At 52.2% G+C, this 19205-nt stretch overlaps 1 protein-coding gene across 1 annotated transcript in view; it reads right to left on the bottom strand.

Annotated features, from left to right (window-relative positions):
• PCSK6 (proprotein convertase subtilisin/kexin type 6) overlaps positions 1 to 19205 on the bottom strand; it is a 98309-nt gene that overhangs the window by 50290 nt on the left and 28814 nt on the right. The gene's annotated exons all lie outside the window — the stretch shown is intronic.

Here is a 19205-nt window from a genome sequence, read left to right as displayed (position 1 = left end):
TGCTGGTGGAAACAACTTTGAGACAGGTGCCAGAAACTGCCCCCTTCCTCCCTCAGTGAATGAGAACTTCAAAATAATAAAATAAGGGCCAGAGCGATAGCACAGCAGTAGGGAATTTGCCTTGCATGCAGCCAACCTGGGATGGACCTGGGTTCAATCCCTGGCATTCCATTTGGTCCTCCGAGCCTGCCAGGAGCGATTTCTGAGTGCAGAGCCAGGAGTAACCCCTGAACGCCACCGGGTGTGGTCCCAAAACAAACAAATGAAATAATAATAAAATAAAAACGACCCTGAGCAGCATTTCTTTTTTTTTCTTTTTTTGGTTTTTGGGCCACACCCGACGGTGCTCAGGGGTTACTCCTGGCTGTCTGCTCAGAAATAGCTCCTGGCAGGCACAGGGGACCAGGTGGGACACCGGGATTTGAACCAACCACCTTTGGTCCTGGATCGGGTGCTTGCAAGGCAAATGCTGCTGTGCTATCTCTCCGGGCCCTGAGCAGCATTTCTACAGCAACACCCATGAGGCCAAACCTGGACTTTCCCGGCAGTGTTTGCACCTTGAATTCCTGCTCACTTTGGACAGAGCCTCGTGGGAGCACAACTGAGCAAATGTCTAGTAGCTGGGTCGGCAGTGAACCAATTTCATATCTTCTACCCTGGGGTGCAGTGAAGTACAAAGAATGAACATTCATCCTCTGAGAGGGAGCCAAAGCAAACAGGGCCGCTTGGCTGACGGGTTGGGGAAGGTCAGACGAAAACAGCTCCCACACCCCCAAACAGCCGTGCCGGTTTCCTGCTAGTGGTGGTGTGTCAGACCAAGGATGCATCTTCAGGAAACACAGGACCCGCAGGGACCACTGGCCGCTGACCTGGGCCTTGGGACACGCTGCAACGTAGCAGGTGGTGCTGTCTAGGACCCAGCTGGCCGCCATCTTCAAAGTACAGTTTTACAGCGAAGGTGGATGCACCATTGCAGGCAGTCATGCAGTTGGCCTTAGCTGGACCACGCAGCCAGCTGTGTTTTCCTGTATCTGATGTGGGGGGTGGGGGAGGAAGGACAAACTCTCCCCTAAGAGTGGCTCCGGGGTCACGGGCCTGCAGTCAAGATCAGATCCCATTGGCCCACCCCTGCCTGTCAGCCTTTGCTTTGTCTGGTTTGGGGGTCACACCTGGCGATGCTCAGGGCTGACTCCCAGAAATCACTCCTGATGGGTCCGAAGGATCATGGGGGATACCAAGGATTAAACCCAGGTCATGTAGGGTCACTCTGGGGAGACCCAGATTTGTGCTCCCTTGGGTCATGACTCACAGATTCAGGATGGGGGCGTGGGAGAGGCACAGGGAGGCAGGATTGGGGCCTCTGGAGCTCAACCAGAGAAGGAGCATTTCTCCATCTGGACACAGACAAGACAACCCAGGACAACACTGAACCCCAAAGGCACCAGAGGACAAAGCAGTGATCAGTCATCTGAGTCCCTCAGGGCCCCTTCCAGACCCAGATGTAATGAGGGTTCATGTGAAGGAGGGATGCGGGAGAGTGGCCAAAGCATCTTCTGCCAGTCAGGACTCCCCAGGCTCTCTGGGATATCCTGGGCTGCTAGTTTGGGGCCAGGCCCAGAGTCAGTCAGATTCTGGAACTCCCTTTTCCTTTTTTTTTTTTTTTTTGTTTTTTTTTTTTTTTTGGGTCACACCCGGCAGCGCTCAGGGGTTCCTCCTGGCTCTATGCTCAGAAATTGCCCCTGGCAGGCTTGGGGGGACCATATGGGATGCCAGGATTTGAACCACCGTCCTTCTGTGTGAAAGGCAAACACCTTAACTCCATGCTACCTCTCCAGTCCCCCTTTTTCAAGCCAGCTTCAAAGCAGCCACTTTGGGACAGACAGGCCAGGAACATGGTTCAGTGAAAGAAGGGGCCATGGTTTGAGATCCAGCAGAGCCATTAAAGTCAAATTAAACAACCAGGGCAGTACCACATAGGACTGAGATACAGGAGCTGGGGGTCTGTCCCCAGAACCACCAGATCTCTCAAATGTCTCCACACCCCCATTAGGTAAGAATGAACAAGCCCTGGCAACCTTGGCAACTTACTATCTGGGGGATGGTCTTGTGTCCCTGTCCGGGCATGTGGGGTTCCCGCAATGCACCTTAAAGCTGACTTTCCAAAAATGTCATCTACTCCTTGCCAATGACTTTAGTCTCTGACATAGTATCAGAGCTGCAACCATTTCATGTTGCCAGCATGAAAGTCTCAATGTGTCTCATTGGGGGCAGGAGAAGCATCACCCACTCTGGGGAAGGCACCTAGGCCAGGCTCTCTCTCTCTCTCTCTCTCTCTCTCTCTCTCTCTCTCTCTCTCTCTCCCTCTCTCACTCTCTCTCTCTCTCTCTCTCTCTCTCTCTCTCTCTCTCTCTCTCTCTCTCTCTCCCCCCCCCTCTCTCTCCTCTCACAAACACACACACACACACACACACACACACATGACCCAGTGGCTCTGTCATTAGCATTTCGTGGACATCCTCAGTCTGGTTCCCGGAGGATACACCACCACTACCACACAAGGGGCTATGGGGCTGGAGAAACCAGTGACTGAGGGTTCGGGGGTCAGGTGGAGGACAGGACAGCAGCAACCTCGATCGCCCTGCATTTGGGTTGTCCTGGTTCAATCTCCAACACCAACATTCAGTCCCAAGAACAACTACCAGAGTAAGCCAGGAGTCAAGCCTGAGTGCCACCGGGTGTGGCCCCAAGACAAAAAAATAATTATTTTTATTTGTTTGTTTTTGGGACACACCTGCTGGTGCTCAGGGATTACTCCTGGCAAGCTCAGGGGACTCTATGGGATGCTAGGGATTGAACCCGTTGGCCATATGCAAGGCAAACGCCTTCTCTACTATGCTATCACTCCTGCCCACAAAACAGAATAATAATAATAAAACAGAAACAACCAAAACTTCCCACAACCCTTATGATCAGCTTTGTCTTTGGAGTGGGGAAACTGAGGCACAGAGTGGTCAAGGCACTTGTCCAACGTCCTGTTTCTGTTGAGAGCACAGCCAGGGCCTGGGGCAGAGCTCATGGCGGCAGAGCACAGGCCTGACCTGTGAGGCCCGAGTTCAATCCCTAGCACCAAGTGCCCGAGAGACCCCAGAGGCAGGTTCTCCCTCTGGAAGGTGAGCCCTCACCTGGGTATCCCCTGTCCACACGGGCCCCACATGCCATGGGCAGGGGCCCCTGGAACGGCCCAATACTGGGCCCAGAAACAGACACCCTGGGCTCAGGCCCCTTTCACTGCTCTCAGCATCTTCGTACCCAAATCCGATCTCTCCTCTGAAGAATGGAACTACCATGCTCTGTGTACCCAGGTTCCCGGTGCCCCCGTCACCACCAAGGTGGGCAGCCTTTCCTCCCTCACAGGCACCAGCCTCACAATGCTCATCTGGTCACTGGCCTGCCCACACCTCACTTCCCCAGACCTGCTGGACACCCGGGGCCATGATCACCAGTTCTAAGACATACAAAGCTATAAGACATACATAAGACGTCACTAGCTATAAGACATACAACTGCCCACTGTGATTTCTGGGACTTGGGGGCTGCACCTGGGGAGTAATTTATTTTATTTTGGATTGCTTTGGTCACACCTGGTGATGCTCATCCTGGCTCTGTGCTCAGAAATCACTCCTGACTTGGGGGACCATATGGGATGCCAGGGATCAATCCCAGGCCTACTGCATGTAAGGCAAATGCCCTCCCTGCTGCAGTCTCTCCAAGCCACCCCCAACTCAATTTAAAATTTTTGTTTGTTTGGGGGCCACAGCCAGCAGTACTCAGGGGTTACTCCCAGCTCTGCTTGCAAAAATTAATCCTGGTATGGCACAGCAATAAGGCATTTGCCTTGCACGTGGCTGACGCAGGATGGACCGAGGTTCGATCCCCTGGCATCCCATATGGTCCCCCAAGTCAGGAGTGATTTCTGAGCACAGAGCCAGGATGAGCATCATCAGAGTGGCCAAAACAATTCAAAATAAAAGAAATTACTCCTATGGGGCCGGGTAGGTGGCGCTGGAGGTAAGGTGTCTGCCTTGCAAGCGCTAGCCAAGGAAGGACCGCGGTTCGATCCCCCGAAGTCCCATATGGTCCCCCCAAGCCAGGGGCGATTTCTGAGCACATAGCCAGGAGTAACCCCTGAGCATCAAACGGGTGTGGCCCAAAAACAAAACAAAACAAAACAAAAAAACAAAAAAAAAAAAAAAAAAGAAATTACTCCTAGTTGGAGCAAGAAACCCTATGGGATGCAAAACAATTCAAAATAAAAGAAATTACTCCTAGTTGGAGCAAGAAACCCTATGGGATGCTGGGGATCAAATCTGGGTTGACAGTGTCCAAGAAAAAAAAACAACAATTTGGGGACTGGATTTTTTTTTGGGGGGGGGGCATACCTGGCAGCGGTCAGGAGTTACTCTAAGCTAAGAAATCACTCCTGGAAGGCTCAAGGAGTCATATGGGATGCCGGCGATCGAACCTGGGTCTGTCCTACCACTGTGCTATTGCTCCAGCCCCCAACTTGGTTTTTATTTTTGTTTTTTGTTTGTTTGTTTGTTTTTGTTTGGGCCACACCCGTTTGAAGCTCAGGGGTTACTCCAGGCTATGTGCTCAGAAATCGCTCCTGGCTCGGGGGACCATATGGGATGCCAGGGGATTTGAACCGTGGTTCGTCCTAGGACTAGCGCTTGCAAGGAAGATGCCTTACCTCTAGCGCCACTGCTCCGGCCCCGCCACTTGGTTTTTAACCATCACTTTGGTGCCTTACCTCCAGGAAGCCCGCCTGGACTCCCCCAGCCCAAGTCTGCCCCCCACACTGCCTCTGCGCTCATCCCTTCCACAGCTGGCAAAGCCCTAATAGGACCAGCTGTGCAAACCTTTGACTTCCTGCCCGCCCCCGCCTGGGCCAGCAGCACAGACCCGCCAAGCGGCCCAGGAGGACCTCAGGGAGGGGGGGCATCAACCCTGGGGAAGCCAAACAGGAAAGGGACCAAGGCCAGCAAGAGTGGGGGGCTGGCCAGGGTGCATTATTGGGAGGAAATTACAGAAAGTGCAGCTTCCCTGGGCAGGTTTGGGGTCCCCAACCAGAGGAAGGGACCCCCGGCTTTGGAATGTGGGGGACAGAGCTGGTCCCAAGTCCCCGGGAAAGGAGGGGCCATGTCGAGCTCAGCACTCAGGTTGACAGCCAAGTCCCCAGCTGACCTCCGGGACTGTGCTCCTCCACCAGAGTCCACCAGCCACCTACGTGACTTTAGGCCCTGAAGCTGTGTTACAAGCCCACAAGTCAGCAAATTAGTTTTTTTTCAGGGTGTGGGAGGTTGATGGGTGCCTCCAGGTCAGTTGGACTCAGGGAACAGCAGATAAGCAGCAGCCCCAAGTCGCCTCAACTCAAGGTCTCCAGAAGAAACGGGCCGGCCAGAAGCTTCAGCCAAGCAGAGAGAAGGAGAGAAGGATCCCGGTCCCCTACCCCCCTTATCAGGCACTCCCTAGCAGCCGTTGGCACAAACATGTTCTGAGCTGGGTCTATATGTGGCTGAAAACAGAAGTGCCGGGAGGCCAGGTGGAGCCCAAGCAGTGGAGGACACACACACACACACACACACACACACACACACACACAATGGGTATGTGTGGCTGAAACAGAGGTGCTGGGAGGGCCAGGCGGGCCAAGCAGTGGACACACACATACACACCCCTGACGGTACACCCGACGTGAGAAGTTGTAGGCGTCTGAATCAGGTATATAATGTCGTGGATCCCCCATGGGGCGGACTCGGATCTATAAACACCTCCACCCCCTGATTTCTGGGGACTTCCGCCCCCAGGGAGTTAGAAATAGAGACGGTGACAGGCTATATTTAGACGGGCGGGTTACCTGGTATTTTTAATGGAGGAAGCCCAGGGCCGGAGAATGAGCCTTTTTTGTACTTAGCGCATTGGGTGGGTGGGAGGGGGTGAGAGAGAGAGAGAGAGGAGAGAGAGAGGAGAGAGAGAGAAAGAGAGAGAGAGAGGAGAGAGAGATAGAGAACACAAAACATTTATTGCATTTCCTTCCCTGGATTCAGTCTTTGCGGGGGGGGGGGGGGGGGGGGGAGAGTGGTGGTTAGTTTTTAGACCCAAACCCTCCTTCTAGGCTAGTCATACTCCCCCCCAAGAATCATCACTACTTGCTACTCGTTGTTACATTGTTCTTGGTTTGTATGTTAGTTTGTTTTGTTTTCGGGGCCACAACCTGGCGACACTCCAGGCTTACTCCTGACTCTTGCGCTCAAAAATCGCTCCTAGCAGGCTCCGGGGACCACATGGGATGCTTAGGATTGAACCAGGATCTGTCCCAGGTCAGACCACATGCAAGGCAAACGCCCTACCAGCTGTGCTATTGCTCCAGCCCCTGTTGTTACTTTGGGATCTTGGCTTGGACTGACTTAGTCATATCATTCTTCTGGGGTGGAGGGTTTGGGCCATATATACCTGAGAGTGCTCTGTTCTCAGGAGTAATCCCTAGTTGTACTCAAGGGTTCCTATGTGGTGCCAGGGATGGAACCAGGGTCACTCACATGCAAAGGGGATGCCTTTCTGGAAAATAAATCCCACACGTTGTGAATTCACTGCACACGAGGTATTTGTACCCCAGGTGGCCGGGTCTGAGGAAGCAGCAAAGGTAGCAGCGAAGCAATTAATAAACCAACCAGTCAGGAGAGTCAGGAAGTCAGTTTGCCTCATGGTCTCTCTGTCTCTGAGCCCACCAATCCAAACTGCTCTTCTCTTTATTCTTCCAGAACAGGGCAAGGCCAGGAAGAATGATTCAGGTGACTTTTTACATATCAAAGGAAGATTTAAAAAGACAAAGAGGACAGTGGGGGAATGCCTTTGTTTTTGCATCAGTAGCTAGGTGTCCTTATTACAATTCTACCCTTTCTGTTTAAAACAAAACAAAACAAAACTAAATGTAGAAACAGCCTTACAAAAGTTTTGTTCTACTTTTCTCTGCCAGAGGCGGGAACCCCAGATCAAAACTTATTTCTGCATATAATATATATATATTATATATATATATATATATATATATATATATAGTTTAAAATAAGTTTGCTGGGCGCCAGAGCAATAGCACAGCAGTAGAGTGTTTGCACTTGCCACGAAGACAACTTGGGAATGGACCCCCGGATTCAATCCTGGCATCCCATATGGGCCTCTGAGTCTGCCAAGAGCGATTTCTGAGTGTAGAGCCCACTGGGTGTGGCCCCCAAAGCCAACCAAAAATAAATAAATAAATAAATAAATAAGAGCTTGCTAAACATTCTTTGTAATAAGCACTATAAATAAGAGTCTATAGTATCTAAGTTCCTTTTCCATCCACTTCTGTGGACAAAGACCATTAGAAACATTTTGCAGACATAATTGAGAATAAGTTGCTAAATAATATACACAATCAAGCATTACAGCAATTGGGAAACATTCACTAGGATAGTTGAGAACCATTAAAAAATCTAACAACATTTATACAATTCCTAGGAACTGTGCAAAACTAATATTAAACCATTAAAATTGATACAAAATTATGTTGCAATGGGCATAGAACAAAACAGTAGCTATTAAAATCTAGACAGATCGAACGAACACAGTTTAACCCGAAATATAATGACAGATGCGAATACGGTCAAGAGATTAACCTAGGGCCCGGAGAGATAGCACAGCGGTATTTGCCTTGCTGCCAGGAGCTATTTCTGAGCGGACAGCCAGGAGTAACTCCTGAGCACCGCCGGGTGTGGCCCAAAAACCAAAAAAAAAAAAAAAAAAAAGAGCTTAACCTAGAAGGAAGTTGAGGGAGGGAGGTTCTGAAAGCAGCTTCTCCTCAGTTGGGCTTTGGCTGGGTTGGATTCTCATCTCCACCTTCTTTTCCTACTGTGTTAGGCCGTTGAGGTCATCCGGGATGGAAAGGCCTTCAGTTCCTGAGCCAGAATCTGGGTGGGGGGACCAGCTCATCTCCCTGCTGTTGGTCCCCCTCCAATGGGGCTTTCTTTTTGGCTTCTACCCCATCAGTGACCTCACTCAGCTGCTGCATGCTGGGAATCCGAGGTCCTCACAGAAAGCACCTTTGGTAGAAGAAAGGTGATGGACCTCAGCCTCTGGGATGCTTCTCAGAGTTTTCAGCTCTCTTCCCTTTACCACCTGCTTCTACCTGCCTGAGGGGGGGCTCTGCCAGGTTCAGAACAGGGAGCAATGTGCATCGATATTCTGGTGAAGGGCACTGCACACTCTGTCCAGCTTGAGGAGGTCGTCATGGTGATTATCCACCAGAGGGTCAAATCACTGACCATCTTTGTGGGTCTCCTCAGCTCCCAGGTCGCTGTTCGAGCACCAGTTATAAAATAAATCCTTTGTGAATTCACTGCACACTCATATTTCCACCCTCAGGAGGACGGGTCTGAAGAAGAGTCAAAGAATTAATAAGCCAAGCAGGTCAGGAGAGAGTCACGGAATGAGTCTGTCTGTGGTCTCCAAACTGCTTTCTTTTTGTTTGTTTGTTTTTTGTTTTCTGGGCCACACACAGCAGTGCTCAGGGGTTATTCCTGGCCCTGCACACAGAAATTGCTCCTGGCAGGCTCAGAGGTCTATCTGGGATTCAGGGAATTGAATCTGGGTCTGTCCTGGGTTGGCTGCATGCAAGGCAAATGCCCTACCGCAGTGCTATCACTCTGGGCCCCAAACTGCTCTTAAACAAATACCCATTTACCAGAAGGGGGAAGGTTGAGTGAAAGAAAAAAGTACCTCTCCAGGTGAATTTTTACATATCAAAGGGATAGGTTGAAAGGAAAGAGGAAAATTGGGGAATGCCTTTGTTTTGTGTTCATAGCTGGGTGTTATCTTACATCTGTCCTCCTGTACCAACTCTTCCACCTCCTGGTTACCTGAGATGAATTTTGCAGCCCACTCCCCTCCTCCTGCCCACCTTCTATGCTCATTTTTGCTTCATTTCGGTAGAAAAAAGTCAAACATCAGATTCCTCCTAAAGTTAGTTCTAAAGCCATCTCTGGAAGATGAGGATTGAGTGAGAATATTCGGGCTGGGAAGTGTGAAGGGGTGAGTACACCTCACGCTGGGTCTGCAGAGAGAGGAGGTGAGAGGTACACTGACCAACAGGGGTAATCTTGTGACAGTGTGAGTGAGGTCTCTCACCAGGGGACAGGAGAGAACAGCTATAGGACTGAACTGGAACTAGACAGTCATGTGCATTCAGTATTTAATACAGACAGGAAAGAGATGGGTAGATGATGGGACAAATGATGGAGGGAGGAGGGATGAAAGGCTGGCTGGAGAGATGGATGGATGGGAGGATGAAAGGGAGGATGGATGAACAGATGGATGGATGGGTAGATGGTGGCTGTCTGGATGGGAGGATGGACCTATAGATAATAAATGGATGGGTGGGCCCGGAGAGATAGCACAGTGGCGTTTGCCTTGCAAACGGCCGATCCAGGACCAAAGGTGGTTGGTTCGAATCCCGGTGTCCCATATGGTCCCCCGTGCGTGCCAGGAGCTATTTCTGAGCAGACATCCAGGAGTAACCCCTGAGCAATGTCGGGTGTGACCCAAAAAAAACAAACAAAAAAATAAATAAATGGATGGGTGGATGTATGGAAGGAAGGATTGCTGAATGAGACAATGGATGGCTAGGTGGATGATGAATGGGTAAAAAGGACATATACATGTGTGGATCCATTCATGGATGGCTGGGTAAATGAATGGATGATGGATAGATAGGTGGGTGGATGCATGGATAGCTGGTTGGGTGACTGTATGGGTGAGTGGACTGTTGGATGGATGAAATGATGGGTGGATGTAAGGACAGGCAGATGGTCCATTAGATGAATAAGTGGACAACTTGACTATATGACAGACAGATGGACATAAAGGCATCCATGCACAGATGGCTGATGGATAGATGGCTGGTCAGATGATGGAGGGGTGGAAAGACTGTTTGGTTGGATAGATTTGTAGATAAATAGACGAATGAATAGATATATGGATGAGTATACAGAAGGATGAATAGGTTGAGCGATGATTGGATGATGAATGGAAGAGTAAATAAACAAACTATGTAGGTATACGTGCTTTTCTAAACATACATTTTCAGGCTATGAACCGGCTAGTACAGGCATAGAAGGAGTCCAACTGACTCAAAGTCACACAAAGCCCCTGTTGTGGTTTCTAAATACCATTTTCCTCTCAAAGGAAAACAGCAAAGTCCAGGGGAAGGCAGGAGAGTGTTTATTTTCTTGTTGTTTTTGGTTTGGGGGCCACACCTGGCAGTGCTCAGGGTTTACTCCTGACTCTGCACTCAGAATCACTCCTGGCGGTGCTTGGGGGACCCTATAGGATGCCAGGGGTACTGTGGGACAGCACCCTCCCTGTTGTGCTATCCCTCCGGATCGAATGGGGCAGGCAGATGTAGAGAAGAGCTAACACAGTTCGCCTGAGTAGAGTGGTGGAGACAGGAAGGGACCACAGGGACAGGAGGAGCCATGGAGATGGAAAGGGCCACAGAGATAGGACACCACAGACATCAGCAGGATCCCACTGGGGGAACCAGGAGAGGATCAGAGTGGAAAGTGTCCATAGGTGGGAACCCTTGGGAAAGGAGGAATCCATTGGTGGAAATCCACAGAGCAGTGAAATCAACGGACCAGAGGCAATCTGTGACTTCCGGGGAGGGCCCGTTCAAGGGACAGAAGCTGGACTTCCGGGAAGCAAAGAGCAGCCACACCTGAACAATTGGCCTGACACTAGGGAGGCCAAGCTCACAACGGACTGAGGTTATCAGTCTACACAGGGGAGGGGTAGGGCCTTACTGAACCGGAGAAGAGAGACAGTGACACGGAGCTGACGCCCTGAAATTCTCCAACTACCATCATCTTAGATTTGCCGCCTCATTTCCTTAAGGCCGTGGGAAACTGGCATGGGACCGAACACTGAGTTTGGGGATGTCCCCTTACATTCTGCACTCAGGGCACGTCACATGTCCCAGACTCCCCTAAAGAACCCCAAAGGTTGAGGGGCTACACAGAGGTCAAGGCCCAAGGCAGGGGCCACAAGTCTGGGAGGAATACCAGCACTGCCTATGGGCTCTAAGCGCTGAGACAGGAGAGATCCCCAAGCACAGAGCCAGGAGTGAGACATGAGCACTGAGCCAGGAGTGGGCTCTGAGCACTGAGCTGCAAGAGATCCCTGAGCACAGAGCCAGAGCAGCCCTGGGCACCACTGGGCATGACATGTCTTGACCCCCGTCCCCCCCAAAAAGTCCCGGTGGCTGATTATTGAGCTTGAGTCCCTGGTACTGCATGGATGGACCCTACACAAGTCCAGGGGTCCTGAACCATCAGGACTTCCTCTGGGCATAATCCTCGGACCCCAGAACATCACAGAGGAATTTCTCCAAAGAAAGAAATGACTGTCCAGGTAGGGGAACAATAGCACAGAGGGGAGGGGGTTTGCTTTGCATGCGGCCAACATGGGTTCAATTCCTGGCATCCCACAGGGTTCCCTGAGCCTACTAGGAGTGATTCCCATTGGATCAGAGCCAGAAGTAACCCCTGAGCATGGCCAAGTGTGGCCTCCCAAAAAAAAGACTGCCAGCACCTACTCCCCAAATACAAGGGCACAGCCTGGAGAGCAGGCACCCCAGCTCCTGTCATCACCCACAGACCGGGCAGCCCCCCCAGTCTTCACACAGAGCTGGAGAGCATGGGGAGCACTGTGGGAAGAGTGAGGCCAGGTCTGGCCAGCCCGTGGAGCCGCAGTAGGCATAGGGGTCGGTGACCCCTCCAGAGCCGATGAATGTCAGAAACTTCGAGCCTCCCCCAGATTAGCTCTAAGTAGGAAGACGAAGGCCCCTGGGAATGAACCACAGATGACCCGCCTAGTTGTGTCATGACTTCACAGTGCTCTGGCCTTGGTTTGGCTTTGCCTCGTTTGACCTCTGAAGAGTTCCCATTCCACAGAGAAACACAGAAGAGCTGGGGCCGGAGAGACGGACAGCAAGGGAGGGTGTTTGCTTTGCACCCAGGCAACCCAGGTTCAATCCCCGATAGCCCAGATGGTAGGTACCCAGAGGGAGCATCGCCAGGAGTGATCCCTGGGCCAGGAATTAAGCAAAAGATAAAAAGAAATTAAAAAGTGAGGCCATTGAGGTGGCGCTAGAGGTAAGGTGTCTACCTTGCAAGCGGTAGCCAAGGAAGGACCACGGTTCGATCCCCCGGCGACCCATATGGTCCCCTGAGCATAGCTGGGTGTGGTCCAAAAACAAAAACAAAGCAAAACAACCAAAGAACTGCTTTCGGCCACTTCTGCTGTCCCTTCAAAGACAGGCTCAGGGGTACAACTGGCTGTTTCTTTGTCCTTGTTCCTCATCTTCTTCCACATCACCATCACTACCATCCTGAACAGCCTGGCTACCTTCGGTGTGCTCTGCCCCATGGGAACTGACCCCGGCTCACACGCTGGCAGTCTGAAGCTTTCCTGCCTTACAGAGGTCAGACAACCAGGATGAGGACTGCGACGAGAGGCCAGCTGGTGGCTGAGTCACTTACAGATCGCTCGGCGCCTCCCTCTGTTCTAATCTCCAGCTTCCTAGGACAGGGGAAAAGGGGGGGGGGGAGTTTGTTTGTGGATCCAATAATGTGCATTGAAGGAAACAGCAAGTAGAAATTTGGATTCTGGGGTCGGAGAGAAAGCATGGAGGTAAGGCGTTTGCCTTTCATGCAGAAGGTCGGTGGTTCGAATCCCAGCATCCCATATGGTCTCCTGAGCCTGCCAAGAGCGATTTCTGAGCATAGAGCCAGGAGTAACCCCTGAGTGCCTCAGGGTGTGGCTATCTCTCTGGCTAGGGTTCTGCCATTTCTAAGGGTGAGTGCTCATCTATGCCTCTCCACCACACAAACAACAGCAACAAACCACCAGAAAAAAAAAAGAAAAGAAAACTCCTTATTTCTAGGACTCCTCATTCATTTCAGGGTCAAGTGTGGCCTGGTTTTGGGCTCGTCTACGTGAGGTGGTGGCTGGTTGGCATCTGATCCCACTCATGAAATGCCCATCTTTGCGTCATTTGTATGTGATCAGGCCCAGACCTGAGAAAAGGACAACTATTTCTGCATGGCAGCATTATTTGTTTATTAATATTTACTTTGGGTTTTGGACCACCCCTGGCGACACTCAGGGTTAGGGTCAGGGATTTCTCCTGGCACTGCACTCAGGAATCACTTCTGGCAGGCCTGGTAGGACCCAATGGGATGTCAGGGATCAAACCCGAGACAGCTGTTTCCAAGACCAACGCCCTCCCTGCTGTGCTATGGCTCAGGCCTAATCTCAGCATATTGAAGTCACCAGTAACTATCTCATCGTCTCGTTCCCTTTGACTGTGACATTCTTTTCTTTCTTTTTTTTTTTTTTTTTTGGTTTTTGGGCCACAACCGGCAGTGCTCAGGGGTTACTCCTGGCTTTCTGCTCAGAAATAGCTCCTGGCAGGCACAGGGGACCATATGGGACACCGGGATTCGAACCAACCACCTTTGATCCTGGATCGGCTGCTTGCAAGGCAAACGCAGCGGTGCTATCTCTCCGGGCCCTGACCATGACATTCTGTTTCTCTTTAAAATGTGGTCAGTGTAGGGGCCGGAGCTATAGCACAGCAGTAGGGCGTTTGCCTTGCACTCGGCCGACCCAGGACGATCCTGAATTTGATCCCCGGCATCCCATAGGGTCCCCAGAGCCTGCCATGAGCAATTTCTGAGCGCAGAGCCAGGAGTAGCCCTTGAGCACTGCCGGGTATAGCCCAAAAACTAAAAAATAAAATAAAATGTGGTTAGTGTAATCTCTGCCCTGGTTCTCCCCTGAGTCCGCTTCAATCTCTTCTCCTCCCCACGATGAAAGATCTTCTTGTTTCCCACCAAGGTCCCCCCAACCAACCCCGCCTTCAAATCTGCTCTCACTGCTGAGTGTGCGCCAAGCCGGTCTGATTTCAGGAGAAGGTCCCATCTCCTCCTGGTTCTCCACTGGCTCCTCCTTGGAACACTGGCCCCCTATTTGGGCTGCATGACATTCGCTTCTCTTGCTGGGAGGCGGCAGCCAAGTTTTCTATCCCTCCGGCATTGACTTTAATAGAATTAGGAGAATCTATAAATACAGGCGGCTTTCTAGAATAATGCCGCTTTCTTCCATCCGTCGCCCTCCCCCCCACGTGGCCAACACTCTGGCAGACCAGGAACTGCCCCCCCCAGGAGTGATGTGGCTGGCAGGGTCCAGTGGGTCTGGGAAAGCTCATGGGCAGAGCTCATTTGAGGTAGAGCCATCCCTGGGACAGGATGGTAGCCTGCTGCCTCCCACTTTAGCTGGGGCATTTGATAGCTGGGCCCATCGTTCGGGTTCAGTAGTGAACAGAGGAGGTCCGAGTGGACAAGAAATGAACAGGAAAGTCAGAATGTCAGAAAGGGACTGACTGAATGTCCCAGCGGCCCCACGGTTTCTGGGTGGTGTCCCCGTGGCTGAACCCCGCCTATGACAAAGTAGGGGTTCAGAGAGGCACGTTGGGACCCCAGAATAATGCACTATGCAGACTTCTACAGCCCCTTGAGTCCATGGGAACCCTCTGATAGCCTCACTTTCTCTGCCCAACACTAACTGACAGATCCTCAGCTCAGAGTACATACAGATCAATGAGGGTGTCCCCCAAGAGAGCTAAATATTTCCTCCTTGACCTGTCATTTCCACACCTCAACCAGAAAAATGGCTTTTCTCTCAACTTCCTACTAGGAACATTGTTGGTTTTGGTTTTTGGGTCACACCCAATGGTGCTCAGGGGTCACTCCTGGCTTTGCTCTCAGAAACATCTCCTGGGGGCTGGAGACATAGCATGGAGGTGGGCGTTTGCCTTGCATGCAGAAAGTCGGTGGTTCAAGTCCTGGCATCCCATATGGTCCCCCGAGCCTGCCAGGAGCGATTTCTGAGCATAGAGCCAGGAGGAACCCCTGAGCACTGCTGGTGTTGACCCAAAAACCAAAACCAAAACCCAAAAACAAAAAAACAAACAAAAAAAGAAAACGCTCCTGGCAGACTCTGGGGACCATATGAGATGCCGGGAATCTGTCTGGGGTTGGCTGCGTGCAAGGCAAATACCCTACCACTGTGCTATCACTCAGGCCCCTTTTTTTATTTCTTTTCTTTTTGGGTCACACCTGACAGCGCTTATGGATTACTCCTGGTTCTGCACTAAGGAATCACTCTGGGCAGGCTTGGGGGGGGGGTCTATGGGATGCTGGGGATCAAGCATGGGTGAGTCATGTGAGGCAAAAGCCCTCCCCACTATGCTACCGCTCCAGGCCCTGTTGAACTGAATTCTCAACCACATACTAACAGAGTGAACATCACACGGTGACCCCAGCCATGCCAGCACAGGCATTCTACCACCCGGAGTCAATGACCCCTCTGGCACAGTGGGTCGAACTGCTGGGTTTCTGAGTGAGAGAAATCTTCTGCCACTGGTCCAAAAAATACTTGTTGCTTTGCAAAACTCGGTTTGGAACGGCTGGTCCATGGACAGCACAGCAGCAGGGCGTTTGCCTCGCAAGTGGCCAATCTAGGAAGGACCCGAGTTCAATCCCCAGCATCCTATAAGGTCCCCGGACAGCCCCCACCTCACCATAACCCCCGGCAAAGCTGAAAGGTCCTTCCGCTCCCCTCTCTCTGCCTCTCTCCTGCCAGCGCCACCTCTGGACATCTGCCAATCAGCCCTGTGACATTCCAGCGGGAGCTGTGGTTTCAGCCACACCCTTGCCCTGCATACCTGGCTCCGCCCATTGTCCCGAAGACGTCTATGCCTGCTGGCATCGTGGCACAGGGTCCCACCTGGTACAGCACGTCACACCCACCGAGCTTTCCCGCCAGGGGACACAGGGTGGAAACCCCATCTTTGCATCAGACCCAGAACCAAGCTTCGGGGAGGGTGCTGGCCTCGCAAGTGGCCGACCCGGGGTCAATCCCCAGCATCCCATTGGGTCCCCCGAGCACCACCAGGAGTGATCCCTGAGTGCAGTGTCAGGAGTCAGCTCTGAGCACAGCTGGGTGTGTACTCCACAATAAAAGAAAAAGCAGGGGCTGAAAAGATAGCATGGAGGTAGGGCATTTGCCTTGCAAGCTAAAGGACAGTGGTTCGAATCCCAGCATCCCATATGGTCCCCCAACCTGCCAGGGGTGATTTTTTTGTGTGTGTGGTTTTTGGGTCACACCCGGCAGTGCTCAGGGGTTACTCCTGGCTCTATGCTCAGAAATCACTACTGGCAGGCTCGGGGGACCATATGGGATGCTGGAGATTGAACCCGGGTCTTTCCTGGGTCAGCTGCATACAAGGCAAATGCTCTACCACTGCGCTTTCGCTCCAGCCCATTCCTTGATCTTTTGTTTTGCATTTCAGATTAAAACATGGGCTTATGAGGGCCTAGGGGCCGGGCGTGGTGCTAAAGATAAGGTGCCTGCCTTGCCTGCGCTAGCCTTGGACGGACCGCCGTTCGATCCCCCCGGTGTCCCATATGGTCCCCCAAGCCAGGAGCAACTTCTGAGCACATAGCCAGGAGTACCCCCTGAGCGTTACCGGGTGTGGCCCAAAAACCAAAAAAAAAAAAAAAAAAAAAAAAGAACCCAGGGCCTTTTGGGGCCGGGAAGGTGGCGCTAGAGGTAAGGTGTCTGCCTTACAAGCGCTAGCCAAGGAACGGACCGCGATTCGATCCCCCGGCGTCCCATATGGTCCCCCCAAGCCAGGGGCGATTTCTGAGCACATAGCCAGGAGTAACCCCTGAGCGTCAAACGGGTGTGGCCCAAAACAAAAAAAAACAAAAACAAAAAAAAAACATGGGCTTATGGAGGTCTTGAAATAGGCAAAGTCCAGTCGTAGGGGCAGAGGCCACTTCCTGTTGGTGGCCAGCAGTGTCCGTCTCTGCAGAAAGGGGCAGAGAGCTGGGCAGTAAAGGGCAGTCAGGGAACCAGCTACCAGCAGTGACCTGGGGCAGGTGCAGCGTGAAGACCATGTCCCTTCCAGGCTGCAGGTCTCCAGGGGACACAGAGATGGCTTTGGTGACTCCCTTACGTTTTGGGGCCACACCTGCTGAGGGCTGACTCTTGGCTCTGTGCTCACTGGTAGGGTCTGGATTGGGTCAGGAGGTCAAACCGGCAAATAAGGAGCCTGAGTGACAGCAGAGAGGGAGGGCGCTGGCCTTGTTCATGACCTAGCCCTGTTTTATCCCCAGCATCCCATAGGGTCCCTGAGCACCACTAGGAATGAGTCCTGAGCACTGCCAGTGTGGCCCCCAAAAGAAAATAAAACCAGGGGTCAAAGCAATAGCACAGGGGTAAGGTGTTTGCCTTTGCACACAGCTGATCTGGGTTCGATTCCTGGTATCCCATATGGTCCCCCGAACCTGCCAAGGGGCAATTTCTGAGCGCAGAGTCAGGAGCACCACCTGAGCACCACCGGGTGTGACCCAAAAACCAAAATAAATAAATAAATAAATAAATAAATAAGTAAATAAATAAATAAATAAAGCCAGGGGCCAAAGTGATAGCACAATGGGAAGAGTGTTTGCCTTGCAAGCACCCAATCCGGGTGTGATCCCAAGCATCCAATAGTGTCCTCTAAGTTCTGCCAGGAGTGATTATGGAGCACAGAGCAAGGAGCAATCTCCAAGCACCCCCTGGTATGGCTCAAAAAACAGAAAACAAAACAAAACGAAACCAAAAGCAAAGAACAGCAACTATCTTGCCTGATGCTATCTCCATAGGCCCCGGTCAGAGAGGGCCTGCTCATGTTTCCAGGGCAGGATCTACCCACACAGCACACAGTCCTGCTTGGGTCTACCTGTGCCCTGGCAGTCAGACCATCACAGATGATATCCTGGCACTGGCGCTGCCTGCTGTGTGACTATGCACATGGCGCTCTACCTCTCTGTGCCTCACGGTGATGGCACCATCCGCTGCCACAACACAGCACCTAAAACAACCCAGCACTGTCAGGGTGACGTGATTCATCCATCCAACACACAGGAGGCCAGCTCAATTTGCACCACAGAGTGGTGGGGCAGCACCACTGACCTCACAAGGGTTGAGGGTTGAGGGTCAAGGGCCGCTTTGACAGTGGGCATGGAATGTCTGGCCAGCGGGTGGAAGGAAAGGCCACGGGGTCATGGTCTGGCCATACCGTGTGGGCACTGGGACGGAAGCCGGGGTAATCTCTAGGTAAGTGACACCCCAGGGGAGATCCTACAGGACTGAGGGGTGATAAGTACCAGAAGGGCCCCAAGCACCATTCTGATGGGGCAACAGCCGTAGCCTCTGGAAACCCCGAGTCTGACAGGCAGGCTCCCCCCATGGCGAAGGTGTCCTGGTCTCTCCCCAGAATGATGGCATTTGCAAGGGGCGTCGGAGATCCAGGAGACACCCCCTGGAAGCACAGGGCCCACCCCCCCGCACGGCCACAGCCCAGCGGACAATGTGCGTCTCTTCCCCACACTGAGGCCATTGTAGTGGTTGCCATGGGGATCCCAGAGGCCATCCTCGGAGTGGACAGCGGACGCTCGTTCACCCCCTTCTAGCTGCTCCTGAGAACCTCACTCCCCCTTCTCTAAAGGCCTGAGGGACACAGACACGGGATGCCCCAACATGGGACCAGGTTCGTGTGGCTGAGCAGGGCCTGCCATGAACAAGGAGACAGACAGACACAAGGATGCCATGGTGGGACCAGGCTCATATGGCTAAGCTAAGCATAACCACGAAAGAGGGGTTTGACAGTTTAATGGAAGCCCCTCCAAGCCAGAGATTGGGCTGACAATGAGGAGGAGCCGGAGATACATTTGCCTCAGACTCAGCCCCTCCGGGACAGCCCCTGAGCACAGAGCCCTGAGCCCCTCGGAGGTGGCTTCCGAACAGATGGAAAGCGGCGCTGGAGAAGCTCCACCAACAGCCCTAAAAGGCCTGGGCAGGGCTTCCTGGTCAAGTCGTAGCCAGGAGCCCAACTGGGACCCCTTAAGACACAAATATCACAGTAGGACATCGAGGGGGAACCCTAGGGATAGACCCAGCCCCGAGTGGGGCCTTCTCTGTCCAGGGGTCTGCAAGAAGGT

This window comes from Suncus etruscus, chromosome 11 (genome assembly GCF_024139225.1).
Source record: "Suncus etruscus isolate mSunEtr1 chromosome 11, mSunEtr1.pri.cur, whole genome shotgun sequence".
NCBI classification, from domain to species: domain Eukaryota; kingdom Metazoa; phylum Chordata; class Mammalia; order Eulipotyphla; family Soricidae; genus Suncus; species Suncus etruscus.
This window is presented reverse-complemented; position numbering and strand designations above follow the sequence as displayed.